Source organism: Panthera onca, chromosome C2 (assembly GCF_046562875.1).
Source record: "Panthera onca isolate mPanOnc1 chromosome C2, mPanOnc1 haplotype 2, whole genome shotgun sequence".
NCBI classification, from domain to species: Eukaryota; Metazoa; Chordata; class Mammalia; order Carnivora; family Felidae; genus Panthera; species Panthera onca.
The window spans coordinates 3,972,430-3,994,710 of record NC_138347.1 but is presented as its reverse complement, the minus strand read 5'-3'; the positions used below and the strand labels follow the sequence as shown (position 1 = coordinate 3,994,710).

General features: G+C 51.5%; 1 long non-coding RNA gene across 1 annotated transcript; it reads left to right on the top strand.

Annotated features, from left to right (window-relative positions):
• The first annotated feature begins 50 nt into the window (after positions 1 to 50).
• On the top strand, positions 51 to 19,430 carry LOC132684024 (uncharacterized). The gene is made up of 3 exons (XR_009612532.3): positions 51 to 520; positions 4,603 to 4,788; positions 16,471 to 19,430. It is a non-coding gene; the product is annotated as an uncharacterized LOC132684024 (long non-coding RNA).
• Positions 19,431 to 22,281: the final 2,851 nt, after the last annotated feature.

Below are 22,281 nucleotides of genomic sequence, written 5' to 3'. Positions count from 1 at the left end.
ACGGGCGCGCCGGGGGCGTCCGCGTCCTTCCGCGCCCCGCGCGCGCCTTCCGCCTGGCGTTCCGCGTCCGCCCGCGCCCTTCGAGCGCCTGCTCCGCGCCGGCCCCGCGGCTTCCTCGGCTCGGGGCGCCGTTCCACTGCGGGCCGCTCTGAGGCTGCGGAGGGAGCGGGAGGCGACTCGCCGCGGTCGGTCGCCTCTTTCGGCCCGCACGGCCCTCGGGGGCCGGTCCTCAGGCCGGGGACGCTGGGCGCGCGGCGTCTCCGTCGGGGCTTCCGCGGCGCCCGCGCTCGGCGGCCTGCGCGGAGGTGCGCGGGGTGGGGGGTTTGCAGAGCTGACCTTGATCGCCCACCTGTGCCCCAGCCGCCGCCCGGGCTGCGCTGCAGGGACCGCCCGGGAGTGAGCGGGGGACGGGCCTCCCGGTCGGTCCTGCGCTAGCGGAGGAGGATGCTGCCCTGGTCGCCAGCTTCACGTGGCTTTTGCTTGTCATTGCGTGGCCACAGACCGCCTGCAGCCCCAGTCGGTATTAAGTGATCGCTCTGCACCTAACTCCGTTCCTCCCAAGTCAGTGCCCATGTCAATTCGTTTTCTTGCACGAATGTTGTAATTGGGAAGCTCACTTCACTCGCAGTCTGGACCAGAAATTTGTTACGACAATTGCCCAACTCTAAACATTAACTCTAAAGAAATGTTCTGTTAGACACACTCAAGATCAGTCTGGTGTATTCCCCAAAGCCAGAGGGGAGGAGATTGCAAGGTGGGGGAAGGTTGCCTTCTAAAGCGGTAATGTTAGGACAGACTTAAATTCTGGAATTTAAGTCGTGGTTAATACCAGGGCACCTGGGTGGCTTATTAAGCCTCCGACTTTCGGCTCAGGTCATGATCTCATGGTTCATGAGTTTGAGCCCTGTGGTAGGTTCTGTGCTGGTAGCTCAGAGTCTAGATCCTGCTTGGGATTCTGTGTGTCTCTCTCTCCCTGCCCCTCCCCTGCTAGCACCCTATCTCTCTCTCTCTCACTCTCTCACTCAAACATAAACATTAAAATAATATTTTTATGTTTATTTCTTTTATTTTTTTAAATGTTTATTTTAGAGACAGACAGCACAAGTGGGGGAGGGGCAGAGAGAGCTGGAGACAAAATCTGCAGCAGGCCCCAGGCTCGAGCTGTCAGCACAGAGCCGGCCTGGAACCCAGAACCATGAGATCATGACCTGAGCTGAAGTCGGACGGACACTCAACCGACTGAGCCATCCAGGCGCCCCTAAAATAATATTTTTAAATTAAAAAAAATCATGGTTAATACTTTTAAAATGTCTGTTAATCTTTTAATGTAATTTTTCATCTTTTTATTAAAAAATTTTTAATATTTATTTTTGAGAGAGAGGGACAAGAGTGTGAGCAGCGGAGGGGCAGAGAGAGAGGGAGACACAGAATCCAAAGCAGGCTCCAGGCTCCATGCTGTCAGCCCAGAGCCAGACTCGGGGCTTGAACCCACAAACAGTGAGATCATGACCTGAGCCGAAGTCAGATGCTTAATGACAGAGCCACTCAGGCACCCCTGTAATTTTTTATTTTCAATCTTTAGTTTTTTTAAGATTTTATTTATTTATTTTAACGTTTATTTATTTTTGAGACAGAGAGAGACAGAGCATGAATGGGAGAGGGTCAGAGAGAGGGAGACACAGAATCCGAAACAGGCTCCAGGCTCCGAGCTGTCAGCCCAGAGCCCGACGCGGGGCTCGAACTCACGGACCGCGAGATCGTGACCTGAGCCGAAGTCGGCCGCTCAACCGACTGAGCCACCCAGGCGCCCCTAAGATTTTATTTTTAAGTAATCTCTACACCCAACTAGAATTTACAACCCGGAGAGCAAGAGTTACACGCTCAACTGACTAAGCCAGCCAGGCACCCCTAATTTCATTTTTTAAGCTTGAGTTGATGCACATGACCCTGGCTGAAATCATTTATGAAATGTTTGAGGAGCATGTGTAACAAATAATCTTGCCTTAGCGTGATAAAAATTAAAAATTTGTTCCATTGTAACAGCTTTATTGCCAGTTATCTTAGTTTTCACTAGTTTTAAGAGGATGCCCTGTCTCAAAGAATGTTGCACCTGAAAATTTTCTCCCACAGCTATTTCAAACCTTTAAGAAGTGTCTGTATTTTGAACTGAATGGGTAGCAGAGCAAAGAGTGGTTTTGGACTTAAAAGAAGGCAGAATACAACAGTGATTGTAGGGCTTTCAAAGGGTCTTGAGTTTTAGGGTCCCCTGGGATTAGTGTGAGCGAGCACACGTAGCTACCCCCGTTTGGCGGTGAGAAAACCAACACCGTGCTAGGTAGCAAGAGCCAGAGCTAGAAGCCAAGTTCTTTGGTTACTGTTCTATTCCAAATACCGAAAGCGATCTCCCTCAGATTACCTTCCACTCTAGCTGCCTCGGGAGGACACGTTTTGGTGCCTGCACCCTAAGCCGCGTGGTCAGGCTCTTGCCCTCACTGCTTCACTGACCCCGGGCTTGACGGACACGTCCAGCAGAAACCTCAGTCTGTCAGTTGACCTCCTAGGTTTGTGGCCCTGAACCTGACCCCGTGGTTAACGCTCACCCTCTGTCGACTCGTCACGTCTGTCCCTGGGACAATTAACCCAGGTGCCTGAGCCGGGAAGTGGGGCACCGTGTCCTCTCTTTCCTCAGGTCCAGGGTGCAGCCTATCACCAGATCTGATCCGTCCACCTCCTGAACATTTCTCTGATCACATAATGGCCTCCCACCCCCAATCACTTCTAGATGGCTCTCCCAGCTTCCGGATTTCTCCCTTTTAATCCACCCTCGATTTGCAATCCAAGCGATGTTTTTAAACAACAAAAGGTATTGCGCCACTCCCTTAAATTTTTGATGGCCCTCAGCTGCTCGGAGGCTAACTTTCAAACTCCATAACGTGACCCACCGGAGCACGACCTGGTCCTCCTATAATCCCCTCTCTCCCTCCCCACCCCCCACCCCCACCTCTAAACAAATCAGGCTCCGTCTCTCACCTCTGGGCATCTCGTGTGTGTCTCGTCATCTCCCCCTTCCACACCACCCCCAGGCACCTCTAACCTTGAGCTTTTCATCCCGTTGGCTCAGATTACTTCCCGCTCCCTCCCCCGCCCGGGATTCCACCACCTCCGCCCTCACCTCCTCAGCCTCCCTCTGGGTCTGGGGCTCCCTCCGGTGCTCCCACAGCACCTCTGGTGGTTGTTACGTACCACCTGTGTATATTCTAGTGGGTCTGCCTGCTGGGACCCTCTTGGCCCCCAGCGGGCCTCTTCACCTCTGCCTGTCCAGAGCCTAGCACAGTGCCTGGCCTATAGTCGGAGCCCAACGTGTGTGTGTGTGTGTGTGTGTGTGTGTGTACACACACACACAACTAAAATATGGATATATATGTATAACTAAAACATATATATCAACTAAAATATATATCAACTAAGATATATATCAACTAAGATATATATCAACTAAGATATATATCAACTAAGATATATATCAACCAAGATATATATCAACCAAGATATATTTCAACTAAGATATATATCAACTAAAATATATATCAACTAAGATATATATCAACTAAGATATATATCAACTAAAATATATATAACTATAATATATGTGTAACTAAAATATATGTATAACTAATATATACAGCTAAAATACATGTATGACTATATAACTAAAATATATATAACTAAAATATATGTCTAAACTAAAATATAAACTAAAATATATACCAACTAAAATATATATCAACTAAATATATATAACTAAAATATATATAACTAAAAATATATAAGTAAAATATATGTGTAACTAAAATATATGTATAACTAATATATACAACTCAAATACATGTATGACTATATAACTAAAATATATATAACTAAAATATATGTCTAAACTAAAATATAAACTAAAATATATACCAACTAAGATATATATCAACTAAAATATATATCAACTAAAATATATATAACTAAAATATATATAACTAAAAATATATAACTAAAATATATGTGTAACTAAAATATATGTATAATTAATATATACAACTCAAATACATGTATGACTATATAACTAAAATATATATAACTAAAATATATGTCTAAACTAAAATATAAACTAAAATATATACCAACTAAAATATATATCAACTAAAATATATATCAACTAAAATATATATAACTAAAATATATATAACTAAAAATATATAACTAAAATATATGTGTAACTAAAATATATGTATAACTAATATATACAGCTAAAATACATGTATGACTATATAACTAAAATATATATAACTAAAATATATGTCTAAACTAAAATATATATCAACTAAAATATATACAACTATATATAACTAAAATATATGTATAACTAGTATAACTAAAGTATGCGTATGACTGATATATGTAACTAAAATATATATAACTAAAATATGCATATAACTAAAAATATATAACAAATATATATATAACTAAAGTATATGTATATCTAATATATATATATAAGTAAAATATATCTGTAACTAAAATATATAGGTAATTAATATATATGTATATGACCAGGCTCCTATCAGACATCACCGTCCGGAGAGGCCACAGCTACCAGCCATGACAGAGTCCTGCCAGTCTGTCTCTCGGGCGCCCCTTCGGTCTGTCCTCACCTGCCCTCTTGCCGTGCTCCTGGCCGATCGTTGTAGGCGCTGCACCGACGTCCTCAGGTTTGCGCCCTCCCTCCCCAGGCCAGTCCAGGTGAGTCACATTTATGTCTCTAAACGCAGATCGGATGGGTGCAGCCTCGGTGTGGGCACGGCCGACCACGTGGCACACGGGTGGCTTCTGTATGTTCCTCCACTTGGCCGACTGCTCAGCCACACACAGCTGGCTCGCGTACTGGCAGGGATTCCCTTTTCTTTCTCCAGCTGCTGGCAGATCCCTGTCTGTCCTTCAAGAGCCACCCTCCTGCCTCTGTGCTTCAGCCACGCCGCTGGAACATCTATCTATTCTGTTTGTGGCCTGCTGGCAGGCCGTGGGCTCCTCTGATGCCAAAACCGTGTCTGTTAACCCGCGTATTCTCAAAGTTTGGGGCCTGTGTCCTGGGCCGTCTGCTTCCCACGGCCAGGTTTCCCTTAGAAACTGTGTTACGATGGGGGCGCCTGGGTGGCTCAGTCGGTGAAGCATCCGACTTCGGCTCAGGTCACGATGTCACGGTTTGTGGGTTCCAGCCCCTCATCGGGCTCTGTGCTGACCGCTTGGGGCCTGGAGCCCGCTTCGGATTCTGTGTCTCCTTCTCTCTCTGCCCCTCCCCCGCTCATGCTCTGTCTCTCTCTCTCAAAAATAAGTAAACATTAAAAAAATGTTTTTTAAAAGCATTAAGCCTCTACACATTTGGAAGTGGGAAGTTTCAATCGGCCGCAATTCTCTTAACCATCTGTTGCATTTTGAGCATGCATCTAGAGGTCCAAATCTGCCCAAACTGTAGTTTAAAAAATTAGGTTGGAGGGGCGCCTGGCTGGCTCGGTTGGAAGAGCATAGGAGTCTTGGTCTCAGGGTCATGGGTTCAAGCCCCACGTTGGGTGTGGAGATTACTTAAATAAATAAATAAATACACTTAAAAGAAAAATTAGGTTGGGGTAGAGGGTGACGTATTCATTTCCTATTGTTGTCGTAACAAATTACCACAATCTTGGTGGCTTAAAGCAGCAGACATTTATTGTTCCACGGTGCTGGAGGCCAGAGGTCCCAAATCTGTATCGCTGGGCTGAAATTGTATGCTCTCTCTGGAGGGTCTAGGGGAGAACCCTTGCCTCGCCTCTTCCAGCTTCTGGTGGCTACTGGTGCTCCTCGACTGGGGCCACGTCCCTTCACCCTCTATGGTCACGTTGCCTTCCGTGTGTGTCACCCGTCTTGATTCCCTCTTACAGGGACACTTGTAATGGCATCTAGGGCCCATGGGGGTAATCAAGAATTCTCTCCGTGTCTCGGGGTCTTTAACTTAATCACGTCTGCAGAGACCCCTTTTCCAGAGAAGCTCGAATTGCAGGCTTCCGGGATTAGGACCGGAACTGGTATCTCTGGAGGCTGCCGTTCAATCTGCTACAGGGGAGGGGTCCCGGATACCTGCCGGCAACAGGGGAAGTTCTTTGAAAAGCCCATGACGGAGAAAGAAGAACCAAAGGGAACGTGGCTGGGAAGTGGTCAAGTATCAGGATGCTGCATACACCATGCTTTATGATGGCCCCTGCCCAGCGAACGCTACGTCCAAGCCTCACGTCGGCCCAGAACTGGAGCGAGCCATAGCCGTCTGGTCGACGGGGTGGAAATTGGGCCAGGTTAAGTATCACTCCCATCGGGGGCTCACGGTGGAGGAGCCTCGTCTTTAAACATTGTCATGAAGGGGGCGGGGACGCTGAGCCGAACTTCCTCCCCGACCCGAGGCATCCGTCTGCCATGTGCTCGTCTTTTCTCAAAGGGTCCGCTTGCCTCCTCGCCTCTCTCCTCGCCACACCGGTCCTTGAAGACCTGAGACACCTCAAGGTCCTCCAGGTGGGCAGACAACTGTTCCGGCTAGGAAGTGGATTGCATCCACACGGTTTCAAGCAGCCCTTTGCCTTAGGCAGGATTGGAGAAGGACGCGTGAGTGCGCATGCGCATAACTGCCGTAGTAATTCTGGACATTGGATTACGAACTGCATACAATAAGGAAGCGGATTTGCGTGGGGTTTCTTTCTTTTTCTTTTTTTAAGTTTCTTTATTTGTTTTGAGAGAGAGAGAGAGAGCGCGCGCACGAGCGAGAGAGGGGCAGAGTGAAAGGGAGAGGGAGTGTCCCAAGCAGGGTCTGCACCATCAGCACAGAGCCCGAAGTGGGGCTCAAACTCACAAACCATGAGATGGTGACCCGAGCCGAAATCAGGAGTCGGACGCTTGACTGAACCACCCAGGCGCCCCCAGAAGGGATTTCTTTTGTGCCTTTCTGTAAGTGGCCGTCATGAAAGCTGGTGAGGAATACAGGTCCCTTAAAATCTGCACCATGGGATTCTTTGGGTGAATAAAAATGGATCTACATCCCCAAAGCGTCACACTGGGGTGAAGAATGACAGCCTTTGTTGAACAAGTGTCTGCCCTCCGCTGTGATCTGACCTGCACAGCCACCCTGCTCTCCAGGGATGATAAAGCCGTCCACACCAGGAAAGCGAGGCTCATAGGGCCAGGAGGTGCAGGAGGGGGTTTGGAATCACGTCCGACAGCTCTGAAAATATTCCAGATGTTTAGGGTAGAACTCCTTAGCTGTTCGGCCCTTTATCTTCTTTTTCTCCTAATGGGAAGGGGTGAATCAGGAGCGCAGGGCTTCTGTCAGATGATTTGGGAGGGGAGAAAGGGGTGTGCAGATGGGGAATAATCTGGCGGGCAGCAGGAGGCGGAGGGATTCATACCCCATGGCCTGTGTTCGGTGAGCTACTTATTCCATAAACAGTGAGGTATGTGGGGTGTGGATCAGATCTGAATCTTGGACGGCCTCCGTTTCTCCCACCCTGCCTCCAGCATTCTGATGTCTGTGCCTGCCATGACCCAGGCATTAGGACTGCAAAGATGAACACTCGATGGTCCCTGCCTTCAAGGAACTGTCATCCTCTCTGGGGAAAGAGACGGGAACCAAGTGGTGAATGCTACGAGACTCGTGTGTGCTCAGGACGGTGAGGGAAGGCGCTTCCGCCTCTCCTGGGGACCCAGATGTCCGATGGGCCTGATGGTGGAGGCAGCTCACCTCCATGGGCCCACGGCTCTTAGGAGGCCTCCTAAGAGCCAGGAAGATGAACCTGGAATCAAGCAGTAACCGCCTTGCCCTACAAGAGCCACACAGCAAGAGGACCCAGCTTTACCCCTGACATTGACTGTGCTGATTCCGGGACAGGCAGGAGGGAGCTGACCGTCATTCTGGATTTGTAGGTGGAGATGCCGTCTTGGGAGAGCAAACAATGAGCTCACCAAAGGGTGTTATAGGCTGGGCCACCCTTCCCACACAGCAGCTTATTCTGTGTGTCTGTAAGCACACTGGCGTTGCTTCCCACCACGACATTTCAAGACAGCCGGGCACATTTGTCCAACGTGACATCAAGCTTCACGAGGTTCTGTGCATGTCGTGAATACGCGGCTAAAACGTGGACTCCATCTATCTGACCCTGGAGCTATTCTTAAAAGAGTAGAGATGAGGGGCGCCTGGGTGGCTCAGTTAGTTGAGTGTCTGACTTCAGCTCAGGTCATGACCTCATGGTTCGTAGGTTCGAGCCCCGCGTCGGGCTCTGTGCTGACCGCTCGGAGCCTGGAGCCTGCTCCGGATTCTGTGTCTCCCTCCCTCTCTGCCCCTCCCCTGCTGGTGCTCTCTCTCTCTCTAAAAATATATACAAGTGTTAAAAAAAAAGAGTAGAGATATGATTGACCTTTTTGTTGTCTTTTGTTTTTTAAATCTTGGAGACTTTAGAGATTCATCCCTTCTCTTTGGGTAAGAGTCAGCCTTGTTGACCCTGGTTCAGAACATGAGTCACTCTACTGAAAAAGAAATATGAACGTGCATTTAAACTTGATTGGAAAAGTACTTACTGTACTAAATCATCTCCGAGACTCATTTGGATGCTTGGCGTGTTCTGTGCTAGAAACTTGACGCCTGTCAACATCTTAATAAATATTTTCCCCCAAATTTATGTTAAAATATCAAGATTAGAACTAGACTTGGTAAAACGTTACAGAACTAGAGGTTTACTTACGAAGCACTCTGGTAAAAACTGGGTCAAGCGTTTTAATCTGTCAGCTCCATTAGAAAGCAGTCCCCCCTCCCCTCTTAAATGTGACTCAGTTGATTTGGGACACCGCCTGGTTCCCTGATATCTGTGAAATTACTACTTCTAAACATAGATGTCCTGTTCTTTGTAAGCTTTCTTTCTTTCTAAGGTAGGCAAATTATTGTCAGCGTTCTAACACTTTGAAAATGGATGGGTGGTGATGATCAGTGACCAAGAACCATCATGATGTCATCTGAAGTGTGGCCAAGACTGCATATTTAACCCATTTGACATATCATTGGTTATAATAAGCCTATGCTTTTCGAACATTGCTTGAGACTGTTCCCAAGAGTTTTGACTTACGAAAATCAACTAAATTTAGAAAATAAGACGTTTGGAGTATGTGATAGGGAGGCAAAGGTGAAAAATTGTTTGGCTGTCCCTCGGAAATCTGATTTCCTTTTCAGATGTAGTTCTCTCCCCTTGTGACCAGTAGGCTGGAGTGATTGGTTTCATCACGATGGCAAGGCTATCAGGGTGATATTATAGTGACACTGTATTGTCAGCAAGGTAATAGTTATTCTAAAACTCATTGGTGTGCTCTTTCTCCTGGGATTGAAGTTAGCTCATCAGAATTCTGTATTAAAGGGAAGCAGGTGGGGCTCCTGGGTGGCTCAGTCAGTTGAATGTCTGACTTTTGATTTCAGCTCAGGTCGTGATCTCTCTGTTCGTGGGATCGAGCCCCACGTCAGGCTCTGCGCTGCCGACGTAGAGCCTGCTTGGGATTCTCTCTCCCCCTCTTTCTCTCTCTCTGCCCTTCTCACACTCATGCATACCCTCTAAGTAAATAAATAAATAAATAAACATTAAAAAAAAAAAAAAAAGGTGTGCCTGTCCCAAGGCTGGCTTCAGTCAGTCATAAAGAAAAGTCAATCGCAATTATAAAGCAGCTTCAAGATTCCAAACTCAGTGGCATTTCACCATGTGGTTAAACTTGGCTTCTTACAAGACAGACAGAGCAGAACAGAAGACAAGCCACACAACAAACAAGATAACAGAGTGTGAGAGGGTGTAGGAAGTTAACGAACCCAATGCGAAATCAGCCTGTGGGCGAGCAGTTGAGATAAGGCCTCCCTCGGGTCTGGGTCGGCGCTCAGAGCTCACTGTTTATTATGTCCAAGCAGCGGAGGGTCTCTGTTCCTGTTGGAGATGAACCGGGCAGAGTCTTTGGCCGCAGCTGCCTTTCTGAAGTGGTCAGACACAGAGGGGTCACGTCCGAGGAGGCTGACGGTTTGCTGCAAAAACCCTCCCTTTTTAAAGGGGTGTCATCAGCCTTGGGCCCCTGCAGGCCTCCCCTGCTCCTGCCGGTTATCAGTTCCGGGGTGTCTCCAGCCGGTGCTGGTCTTGCTACCGTACCCCGAAGTGCTTGCGTCATTGCCTGACCCAGGCCCCTGCTTGACGTGACTGACTCCATCTTGCTCTCTACAGGTACCCTCACTGCTTCCCCTGTCTTTTACTGGTCAGTAGGTGAGCGGCCTACCTTAAGCTCAGGCGCCAGACAAAAAACCTAAGTGGCCCCCACGACAACAATGTTTTAGGAAAAACCTATTGCTTCAGCATAAACTAGCCTTCAGGATAGCATTGCTCAGATAATGTTTTAAACAGGCCCAAAGATGTACAACAATGTAAAGAGACAGCAAGTAAAACTTGTGCCCGTGACCCGTCATCAAATGGAAGAACAGAAAGCCACAGAGCAAAGCTGAGCTTTTGCTGGAGAATGTTAATTGAAACCAAACGCCTTCAAGTCTGAGGGTTGATATTAATCATACAGTAGAGGAAGAAGCTTCCCTCAATGACTGAGAAACCATGGTTTAATTCTGAAGTTAGGAAAGATACACCGAGAAAGTTCCACGAGGGACAGGGAGTGTGAGGGCAAACTTGAGCCGTGGTGGTTCTGCTGAGCCACAGCCACAAATACACACGTGGTGCTTATTTTCGATTTGATTTTTGATTCATTCTTATAAAGGTGGGCGCCGGGAGGCAGACGATTCGAAGCTGAGAGCAGGGGGGCGGGGACCAGTGCCAGCTTTTCAACTTAGTGACTGGGTGACCTCGGCCAAGTCACATCACCTCCGAAACCTGCCGCTTCCTCCTCCCCCCTCACGGTCGGTTGCCTCGGGAATTTCCACCTCCTGAGCTCCTGTAGGTCAGGTGTGAATAGCAAGTGAGATAAAGGTCAAGTGCTTAGTGCTATGTGGCATATGATAGGGATTCAGCAAGAATTAGAGGTTATAGCTATTTCCACTCCTTGCTCAAATAACTGCGTGGCAAATTGAAAGCCGTTCCAGAGAAACATAATCGGGTCTGGAGTAAGTACAGCCAGGAGTGGTCCTGGAGCGGCCGGCCTCGGGGACTTACCGTGATGCACAGGATGGCACCCCATCAGTCTGGGAAGATGCTGTCTGGGACGAGACTGAGTCTGAGCCGAAAAAATAATCCCGCAGATGGAAAGAAAAGGTTATAAAGTTAAGACAGAGGCCCTCCTGTGATGTGACCCACGTGACGATGCACTGATAGAAATAACTTGCTCAAAACTCTCCTATGTTCCCATTTGAAACTAATTATGGCGGTATGAAAGCCAGGGACCGTGAACACTGGGGCAAACAGAAAGATGCGAAGCAATTCCGCGCACATTTATAATAGTTTAAAAATAGAATGTTGGCAAAGGTTGCTAATTAAAGAGCTACTAAATTTGGGCAAGAGGGAAAGTTGAAAAACGTGTTCTGAGCAAAGCTGTGTTAGGGAGCCGGTTGCAGGATCGACGGAACAGGAGGTTGGCGGCGAGGGCGCGGGGCCAGCCGTGACAAGAGGCCAGCCGCCCGGCTGCCGGTGGCATCCCGGGGAAGGCCCAGCAGCAGGTTTTGTGGGTCAGCAGTGCCCGCAGGAAACACTCCTCTAAGGCATCACCCAGTGAACCCCATCACTGGCTCACCAAACACCTCCACGTTATTTTTGGTAGTGAAAACCTTACCGAGTTGTAGGAATTATAAAATCGACCATGGGGGAAACACAGATTCGAAAACAAAGTTAATTCTAGATTAGCTTTCAAGAGTTTTGCAATACACTAATGACCCAAATGCTTTTTTTTTGTTGTTTGTTTGTTTGTTTGTTTGTTTGTTTTTTATTTGGAGAGAGAGAGGGAGAGAGAGAATCCTAAACAGGCTCTGCACTGTCAGCACAGAGCCGGATGTGGGGCTCGAACTCATGAACCGTGAGATCCTGACCCTAGCTGAAACCAAGAGTTGGATGCTTAACAGACTGAGCCACCCAGGCGCCCCTGGAGCCCATCTTTCAAAGGCCAGGTTGAGTGTTGCTTTGTAGCCGGGGAGCAGGGGTCCTAAGCAGACCAGCCTGGGTCACTCATTGCTGACAAAACCCAGAGACAGTGAATGAAGAAAGGAAGTTATTTCAGGGAGGCTAGCATGGGGAAGACGGTGGACAAGGGTTTCGAAGACCGTCCCCAAAGTGTGGGAAACACTCCAGGTTTGGGTCAGGAAAAGTGAGGCAAAGGTAGTAGGTCCGTGCAGGTGGGTCAGGTCCGTCACTGTCTTGGGGCCAATCATGCTGGGTCTCCCCAGCTCCTGGTGCTTGTTGCCTGAGGGGGTAGTTGGGGCTCCCACCAGGGGACACTTCGCCCTCAGGGTCTTCTGCCTGAGCCCAGAGACCCACTAGAGAGAAGAATCCAACCAGAAAGTTTGAGGTCAGAATGGAAGCAACCAAGCCCCTTTTCAGCCTTTCCAGTCATTTCAGTGGAACAACCCCTGGGGCCCGGGACAGGCACCTCCTAAGGGTCGGGTGGGAGTGTTGGTTTCCACCCCCATCTCCACCCTGGGGGTGTGGGCTCACACATCTCTGTCACTCACTCACCTCATTTCCCAATTCCCAAACACCAGGCAGGTGGGGACCTGGCCTCAGGTCGGGGCTCTGCTAATATTTGTGGATTGAATGGGGTTCTCCTTTCAATCTTTCAACCCAGCAGACTCTGGGCTTCCTTCTGAGCCTCCTTCCCTTCCACCTGTTGTGGGAGGAAGATCTTTCTCTGCCCTTCAAGGTCCTTGTGGCTGGGCTGAGAGTCAAATTGACACGAGACACGTGAGCAGGAGGAAATCAAATTGAGTTTGGTGCCTACGGGGAATCCACAAAGACGTGGACGTTCCAGAGACAGTCAGGCAACAGGAGGCCAGTAGGACGTCCTGAGCCCGGGACGGGGTGGGCTCTGGGGGTCCCGAAGGGGGAGGACGCTAGCAGGAAGGGGAGAGGAGGCGTTTGGAGATAGCGTCTGCCCTCCTGTGCAGACCAGTCCCTTGGGTGCAGAGGAGCGTCTGTGAGAGCTCGCTTCCCGCTCGGGCTCTGCCTTCCAGCGCGAATGTAGGCAGTTGTGGGCGAGGTGAGGAACGTTCCCGAATCTGCCGGGCTTCGATTGCTTTCAACTCAAAACAGTCTTTAGGTCAAAGTGGCCCTTCTTGGGGCTGCCTGCCCTGGGCCCCCGCACCCCCAGGCACTCAGAAGAACTATAGGTCTTGCCTGCCCCACCCCCAATGCCCTTTGATTAGCTAAGACAATGTGACTTGTTCTAGCTTCTGGGTTATGAGCAAAAGTGATGTTTGTCACCTCCTGCTTAGGCAACAACTTTATTCAGTAGTTCCACGAACATTTATTGTACATGTGCCAAGTGTAGGGGAGCATTGTAAGGGGGGGGGGAACTGTGCTGGTGGGCCGTGTGCTGGGGGGACACTGTGCTGGGGGGACCTGTGCTGGGGGGACACTGTGCTGGGGGGACACTGTGCTGGGGGGGACACTGTGCCCGGCAGGGGGAAGGCCCGGTGTTGCCGGGCAACCTGTCCCTGTGCCCCTGCCTCCCCATCCCCAAGCCGGGACTGGCTGGCTCATGAGGTCCAGCGCTGCCACCGGGCACGGCCCCGCTGGCCTCAGATCACGGTCTACCTTGCAGGAGCACAGAAGAGCCGTCTGGAGGGGAGGGTGGGAAGCAGAGGTGGGGAAGCACCCGGGAACCATCCGGAACAAGCAGCCTGGGGGTGGAATGTAGGCGGGGCTTGTGGAATTGTGGCAGTGGGTGTTGGTGACATCACTCCGACCTTAGCAGGATGTGAAGGGCTGGGCTGGTGTGGCCTCAGGGCCTACAGGCCGTGTAGCCTCCAGGTAGAGCTGACCTGCGGCCAGGTAGCTCGTGTCCCCTGTCCTCACCTCCTTCTTCCGGGAGCGCCCTCCTCATCCCTCAACACAGCCAGGGCGTCGCCGCCTCTGGGGCCTCTGGGGAGCCCTCCTTGACCTCTGCGGACAGAGCTAGGGAGTTTTTCCTTGCTGTTCCTTTGGGATTCCCGTGCATTCCCGGCACAGCCCCGAGAGTCGGGTGCAATGACAGGTGCCTTCTCACCCGTCGCACGCTTCGTCCTGCTCGCAGCCCCAGGGGTTAGCCTCGCGCTTGCACACAGTGGGGCTTCATGCTGGCTGAGCGGGCAGGCGGGGCACGAAGAACAAAGAGGAGGGGTGGGACGTGGGGGTGGAGGGGAAGACGGGCGGGGGCAGCATGGGTCCGAATTCCACCCGGGAGGCCGTCGCGAGCCGTGGTGGCCGCGTGGTCAGAGACGTGGAGGGGACGGGGCGTTCGGCCACGGGTGCAGGGCAGCCGAGAGCGGGTGGGACTGGACAGAGCGGGGAGCCGTCGGGGCTTGGAGGCGCGAGAGGCTGGGCCGGGAGGAGGGAATGGCCGGGAGCGGTACCGTGAGCTCGGGACCGACGGTTCGTGGTCCCGCGTGGTGACTGACCCGTGCTCGGTGCTCTCACTGACCGGCCGTCGGGGGAGCGAGCTGCCGTCTCTCCCTAGTCCTCACGCTGTGCCGGGCGGCAGACTCACCAGGAATAACGCCTCCTGCAGAGACCAGTGCGCCGAGAGGATGCTTCTGGAAGCAGAGGCTCAGATGCGGGCACGGAGAAGCCGCACCCGGAGCAAGCACAGAGGTCCCGGGTCACCGGCCATCTCTGCTTCCCTTGCGCGTGCTTACGGGTGGCTTTGTCAGGTGCCCCGGTGAGCGGACCCCAGCCTGGCCCTCGGGGAGCCCTGGGGAGACTGCTCTGCTTCCTGCCCACTGGCCCGTAGCACCCCCGAGGGCGCAGCATTCCCAGGGACAGTTGAGCCCTTATGGGTTGAATTGTGTCCCCAAACATGTCGACTTCCTAACCCTCTGAACTTGGGAATGAGACCCGATTTGGAAATGGGGTCTTTGCAGACGTAATCGAGATGAGGCCATGCTGGAGTGGGGCGGGCCCTAAATCCAGGGACCGGTGTCCCTGTAAGGGGGAGAACACAGGGACACAGGGGACAGAAGGCCATGTAGCGACAGGGGCAGAGACTGGAGTGAGGTGGCCCCGAGCCGAGGAAAGCCAAGGATTGCCAGCAGCCGGCAGAAGCTGAGAAAGACCCAGAAGATTCTTCTCAAGTCCTCGGAGGGAGCACGGTCCTGTGGCCGCCTCGACTTTGGACTTCTGGCCTCCAGGACTGTGAGACAGGACATCTCTGTGGTGTTAAGCCACCTGACTTGTGGTCGCTTTTTACAGCGGTCCCAGGACATTGATGCAGGCTGTATCACTCAGTGCTTAAGAAGAAGGTTCTGGGTCCAAATTGAGTTCTATCTCGACCCCACCAGGGATGAGCTGTGTGTGTGGCCAGGAGTGACTCACTTAGCCTCTCTGTGCCTGGGTCTCCCCCTGGGTTGTTGAAGGGCCGAGTTAATGAGTCTGACGTATCAGACGGTGGACAGGTGCCAGCATGATGGAAGCACCCCAGGCGTACCAGCGATGGAAGGGGTCATGTTTCAGGATGGAAGTTTCCGTTGTGTTCAGCCCCAGTGCTTGCTCCTGGGGCACAGACTTGTTCTAGTCATTATGACACCTGTACTCACATCTGTAGGACCTCAGAGCAGGCGGCTTAGCCAGCAGCAGTTTACTTCCTCACAGTGTCCAGGCGAGAAAGCCCACAACCCAGCTGTCGGCGGGGCTGTGCTTCCCCTGAAGCCTCGAGGGGAGGGGTCTTCCCGCCTCTCCCAGCTCCCGGGGGGCCAGCAACCCTTGGCTCGTGGCCGTCCCGCTCCAGTCTCTGCCCCTGGCGTCTCCTGGCCTCCCCTCCCCTGTGTCTGTGTCCTCTTGTCATAGGGAAACCAGTCACTGGACTGTGGGCACATCCTACTCCAGCATGGCCCCGTCTTAGCTCGATCACATCTGCAAAGACCCTGTTTCCAGATAAGGTCCCGTCCCCCGGGCATCTGGCTTCGGACTTCAATGTATGTTTTGGGGGAACGCAATCCAAGCCGTGACAAGGTCTCTTACGAAAACTTCTAAACATTGCGGGGAGCATTTTCGTTTCAGACACTTGGGATAACAGGTTTTTAAAACCTGTGTTTCAGAAAGGAGCACGGAGTAGCCACCGAAGCACGTGTTAGAACGGGTGCTGAGGGCCGGCCGCCTCGTGAGGTCCCATGAGTCGCTCGGGAGAGTGAAAGGTTACAGCCGCGCGTGTGTGCGGAGGGACTCCCTTTATTTGACCTACAGGGACTCACTCACCCGTCTGTTCCTTCAACAGATACTTGTGACGTTCTTTTGCATCCTGGGACCTGCGCAAGACCACGGAGGGGGTAAGGAGCCGGGCCTCACCCCAGCAGCACCTCCTAGGACTGCCGGTCACATCACACGATGGGGTGCTGTTTGCCCCGCGCTCGCCACACTTTTCACCTGGCGCTGGTCCAGCTCAGCTGTGGCGTGAACTTGTCCTGAGCTTTTTCCTCCTCAAAACCTCCCATCTTTTGCTGCACATCAGGGTGGCTTCCCACCCCCTTGTCCCTGTACCCAGGAGGGGGCTGCACACGATCTGAGCTTCTGTTTACTTCGTGGAAGCAGCGGACCAGACCCCAAGGTTATCGAGCCCTGGGATATGTTAGGGTTCTCCAGGGAAGCAGAATCAACAGGATGTGTGTGTGTGTGCCCGTGCACACACATACACATCTATGAATATTCATATGCATTTACAAGGGGAGAGAGAGAGAAATAATTGTTTTAAGGAATTGCCGTACGCAATAATGGGGGCCGGCAAGTCCAGAAAGTTCAGGGTGGGCCGACAGGCTGGGGACCCAGGCAAGAGTTGCAGTTCGAGCCTCCATTTTGTCTTTTGAATTCCCTCTTCTTTGGGAGAAGTCAGTCCGTGTCTCTGAGGCCTTCAACTGATTGAACGAGGCCCACCCACGTCACGGAGAGCAACCCGCCCCACTCAACGTCCCCTGATTCATTGTTAATGTCATCTCAAACATGCCTTCATAGAAACATCTAGAATAACGTTTGACCGGAAGCGGGGTGCCATAGCCCAGCCAAGGTGATGATCACATACAAAATTTATATGTGATGATGCATCACATAACTATCGCATATGGCCAATCTAGTTTCCAATTTACTTTTATTTAAACAAATCAGTTTTTCTAAGCCTCCAAATTAAAACGGTGTGAAAATGAGAAAAAATAAGACCTCACCATGAGAGCTAATGCGTGGGTTTCTCAGACTCGACGCCTGGAGAGCCGGCCACTGTGCAGGGGCTTGCTAGCCTTTGATGTGACAGTTGTAAATCTGTCAGAGGCATGCTTATGTCTGCAGTCCCATTTATGTCAAATCGTTGGGCATATCCATTATTCATGCCTTCTTCATTTGTCTTTGCCGTTTTCCTTTTTTCCCGGTGAGGATAAAAATAGAATGGAACTAATGATAACCCTGTAGTTCCTGAGCCCTGCAATGACCCAAAATGCCACGGTGTTAGTGACAGCCAAGCACGAGACACGTCCGTCATTGAGCAGAATGCCCGTGGATCTGAAGCAGAAAGCGTCCGTGCTGTTGACCCTGGGGACCGGATCCTTCCTGGGTGTGGGGGGCTGTCTGTGTGTTTATCAGACACCGGACCAAAGACATGACCAGACGTTGCCCCCCGTCCCCTGGCTGAAGGGTGGCAGGGTTGATCTGGCTGCACAGCACTAGCTCAGAGCATCGGGCGTGGGCACCAGCTGCATGGGGGACAAGGGGAGCCCGGGGTGACGACAGGCTGCCGCTAGGAGGCCGCACAGACAGTGCACGGAGAAAAGACAAGCACCTTGGCGTAGGGTAGCGGCCTTAGCCAATGCAGACGGGGGCTCAGGAGCCGCGAGGCACGTCGCTCTCATGCCAGGAGCCTTCGTGAGGTTCCAGAGCCCCGCTGCGATCCGTTCTGGGTCCAGCTCTTCTCTTCCCATCCAGTGCCGAAGGGTGACCTGGCCGCACGGCCCCAGTTGCCCTCGTGGGTGCGAGAACTTGGTTAAGACAGACAAAATCCGGCCACCCCCAAGGGTCCAGCACCAGGCAGGCTTCAGATTCTGGGGAGCACTGCATGTGCCAGCTGCACGGCCACCACGCTTTGTCTCCCACTCAGGGCAGCTTGCAAATACAGAATCGGAGAGGCCCTATATGGAACCTTCCCTACGGTGTGGATCAGAAGACAGCACGTACCTCCCATGGGACCAACGTGCTCCGAGTACCGGGATCTCTCACGTGAGGAAGCTTCTCAGGGTGCCGCGTGTGTCCTACAGGACCTCAGGGCCCTCCAGGGCGTCATTAGCGGTCCTGTGGAGGAAAATGATGGAGACCAGCACGTTGAGATGCCTCCCGCGTGCCCCCTCCCACCTCACGTTAGCAGCTGGGGCAACAAAATGCAGAACCTCCATTTCTGAAAGTGTGCTGAGCCGACGCTTCACCAAACGAGAGACACGGACCCCGAATAAACACATGAAAAGATGCTCGACATCGTTAGTCATTAGGGAAAACGGACATTAAAACGATACCGAGATACCGCCACATTCCTGTTAGAACGGCTAACGTGAGAAGCACCAACGATATCAAAGGTCGGCAAGGGTGTGGAGCACCTGGAAGGCTCATCCACAGCTGGCGGGAAGCGGTGCAGCCACGTGGCAAACAGGCGGCCGCTTCTCATGCAGTCACACGGAGGCTTTCCTCTGCGACCCAGCAGCGCCCCTCCCGGCTCTTTACCCGAGACGGAAGAAAACCTCTAGCAGCTTTATCACCCAAACCGGAGACGACCCACATGGTCAGCTGGCACTTGGATGAAGGAGGGTCACGTCCACGCACTGGAACACCGTTCGGCAAATGAACGGTGTCTGAGCTCGAAAGCATTATGCTAAGCGGAAGAAGCCAGGGGCTGAATGCTACCCACTGTGCGATGCTGCCCTTACGACATTCTGGAAAGGGCCAAACCGCAGGGACACAAATCGGGGGTGCTGAGGGTGGGCGGAGGTGATTGACAGCAAAGGGGCACGGAGGAGCTTTTGAGGAGATGGCGTGCCCCGGGTCTCGATGGTGGTCGTGGTAATGTGGCTCCCGCATTGCCGACAAGGGGGGGCTGCACACCTAAAAAGGATGCCGTTTTTTTGAGGCGTAATTGACGCGTCACCCTCTATCAGTTGAAGGTGTACAACATGATAATTTGGTTATAAACAGACATGCTTTTATTGTGAGATGAGAACGAATTCATCGTATGATCCTTTTATCTCAATAAATACATCTTTTTTATTTTTAAACATTTTTCATTATTTAAAATTTTTAAATGTTTATTTTTAAGAGAGAGAGAGAGAGAGAGAGAGTGTGCACCACTGGGGGAGGGGCAAGGAGAGAGAGAGGATCCCTAGCAGGCTCTGCACTGTCCGGGCAGAGCCTGGCGTGGGGCTTGAACTCATGAACCGTGAGATCCTGACCTGAGTCAAAATCAAGAGTCAGACACTTCACGGACCGAGCCACCCAGGTGCCCCTCTAAATAAATACATGTTCAAGAGAAAAAGAAACAATGCAAAAAACAAGCTCTTCTTCAAAAGGGGTTGAAAGCTTAAGTTCGCAGTCCTGAATCTCTGAAACCTTGCTGTGCTCCCCCTAGAAAGCTGAGAGGAGGGCAGAATTTCAGAGCAATCCTTTCTGGATCTTTTTAGTTCTGGGTTTTAGGCTTGGGGCATAACCCACAGGCTCTCTTTAAATTTTTTTTTTTTTTTTAGTGTTTTATTTATTCTTGAGAGAGAGAGAAAGACAGAGCACAAGCAGGGGAGGGCAGAGAGAGAGGGAGACACAGAATCCAAAGCAGGCTCCAGGCTCCCAGCCGTCAGCACAGAGCCCGACGCGGGGCTCGAACTCACGAACCGTGAGATCACGACCTGAGCCGAGAGATCATGACCTGAGCCGAAGTCGGACGCTTAACCGACTGAGCCACCCAGGCACCCCTACAGGCTTTCTTTAAAACTAAGAGGTGACGAATCTTTTCATGCCTCTCCGTCTTCCTTCACGCAAGGATCATTCTTAAGACTCTCTGCTGAACCTTTAGTACAGGACTCTTTCTTTTTCTACCCACGAAGATATTAGGAAACGGTATTTTTGGCGAGGCTTGCTTACGGAGACTTGTTTTCTCCGGAATATTTCTCTGAGCAGAAATGTGAATGGTGAGATCAGTCGCTGGTTCGGGAGAGTAGTTCTGAAGCGAAGAGTCAAAACTTTGACCGATGCTGCGATATTTATACCCCTTGAAACAAAACGTTACTTGGGATGCTACCTCCATCGGGAGATCCCCCACGGGCCCCACCACGGAGCCCCCCGCGGTGGGGGTGGGGAGCAAGGTGGCTGTGATTGTGTGTGGGGGTGGGGTGGGGAGGGTGCTGTGCCTGCTGAGTCTCCCCGTGGGTTTGAGTCTTTGCCCACGCTCCTCGACACTGCCCAGCCCCAGCCACACGTGGGAAGAAAGGCCCATCGGGGTCACCCCTCCCCACCAGAGAGGTGCACCTGCTATGGTACTTGAGCCCCCACTGACGCACCCTCGGCACCCAGAGCCCACGGCTGACAGTGGGGCTCGCTCGGTGTTGCTCGTTCCGTGGGTCTGGACGAGGGCGTGACGCCGCGCATCCGCCATTATAAATGGTACAGATCAGGGGTGCCGGGCGGGGGGTCTCAGTTGGTTAAGCGGCCAACTTCAGCTCAGGTCATGATCTCGCAGTTCCCGAGTTCGAGCCCCGCGTCGGACTCTGTGCTCCCGCTCTCTCTGCCCCTCCCCTGCTCGTGCTCTGCCCCTCTCTCTCTCTTGCTCTCAAAAATAAATAAACATTTAAAAAAATGGTACAGACCAGCTTCACGGCCCGAAAACTCCTCTGTGCTCTGCCTGTTCATCTCGCTGGTCTCCCCAAACCCTAGCAACCACTGATCTTTTTTCCGTCTCCATGGTTTTGCCCTTAGTTTCTCTTCTAAAATAGCGTTTTAGATGGAAGTCACTTGAACCTCGCAGGGAAGCTGGAAGTTACAGGAAGAGTACGAGGTTTCCCGTGTGCCCGAGACCCCAGACCCCCTGCCCTGTCTGCTAGAACTTCTGCTACACTGCTCTGCATGGGTCCACATATGGATCTGAATTATTCGAGAGTACATTGCATACGTCATGAGCCTTGCTCCAAAATACCTCAGTGCGTATTTCCTAAAAATCAGAATACGCCCTCACAGAAGCCCTGGCTCGGATTCTTGGTGGGGGATCAGTGGAAGGCTCCTACCCCATTGGAGGACATGCGTCTCTCCTTCTCCTTTCTGCTTCTTTCCTCTAGGAACCTCGTTCCGTTCCCAACTGCCTCTTCCGGGGTCTGTTCCGGTTCCCTGTTCTGTGCCTCTGACTTCTCACAGTCGGACGGCTCTTCAGCCTGTAGCCCTGCGGAACTGCCCTGTACTGTTGTGTAGTCTGCGTACTGCATAAAGGCTCCAGGGGAAGGGGGCTGCCTCGTTCTGCTCGTGGGCTAGATGCTCACGGAACTGCCTCTGCCCAGAGTGTTGGGTTTTGCTAATCCCTGGTAAGTCATCCTATGGGCCAGATGTGGTCAGTAACAAATTGCTCGAGAAGGTGGGAGTGATCCACAACGCCCAGTGCTGCAGAGTCAAGCAAGAGGCCAACTGGGGCGTCTGGTTCAGTCAGTAGAGCATGTGACTCTTGATCTCAGGGTTGTAAGTTCAAGCCCCACGTTGGGCGTGGCTCCGTCGGTTAAGCCTCCAACTTTGGCTCGGGTCATGATCTCGAAGTTCGTGGGTTCCAGCCCCGCGTCGGGCTCTGTGCTGACAGCTCAGAGCCTGGAGCTGCTTCCTATTCTGTCTCCCTCTTCCTTTGCCCCTCCCTTCCGCTTGCACTCTGTCCCTCTCCCTCTCAAAAATTAATAAAACCATGAAAACAAACAAACAAATAAATAAAATCTTGAAAGAAAGAAAGAGAGGCCAGCTAAGAACTGAGCACTGCATGGAAGAATGGGGTTGTCACTGGTGACCTTGAAATTTGTTTTCGGGGACTGATGGGGGTGGCATCCTC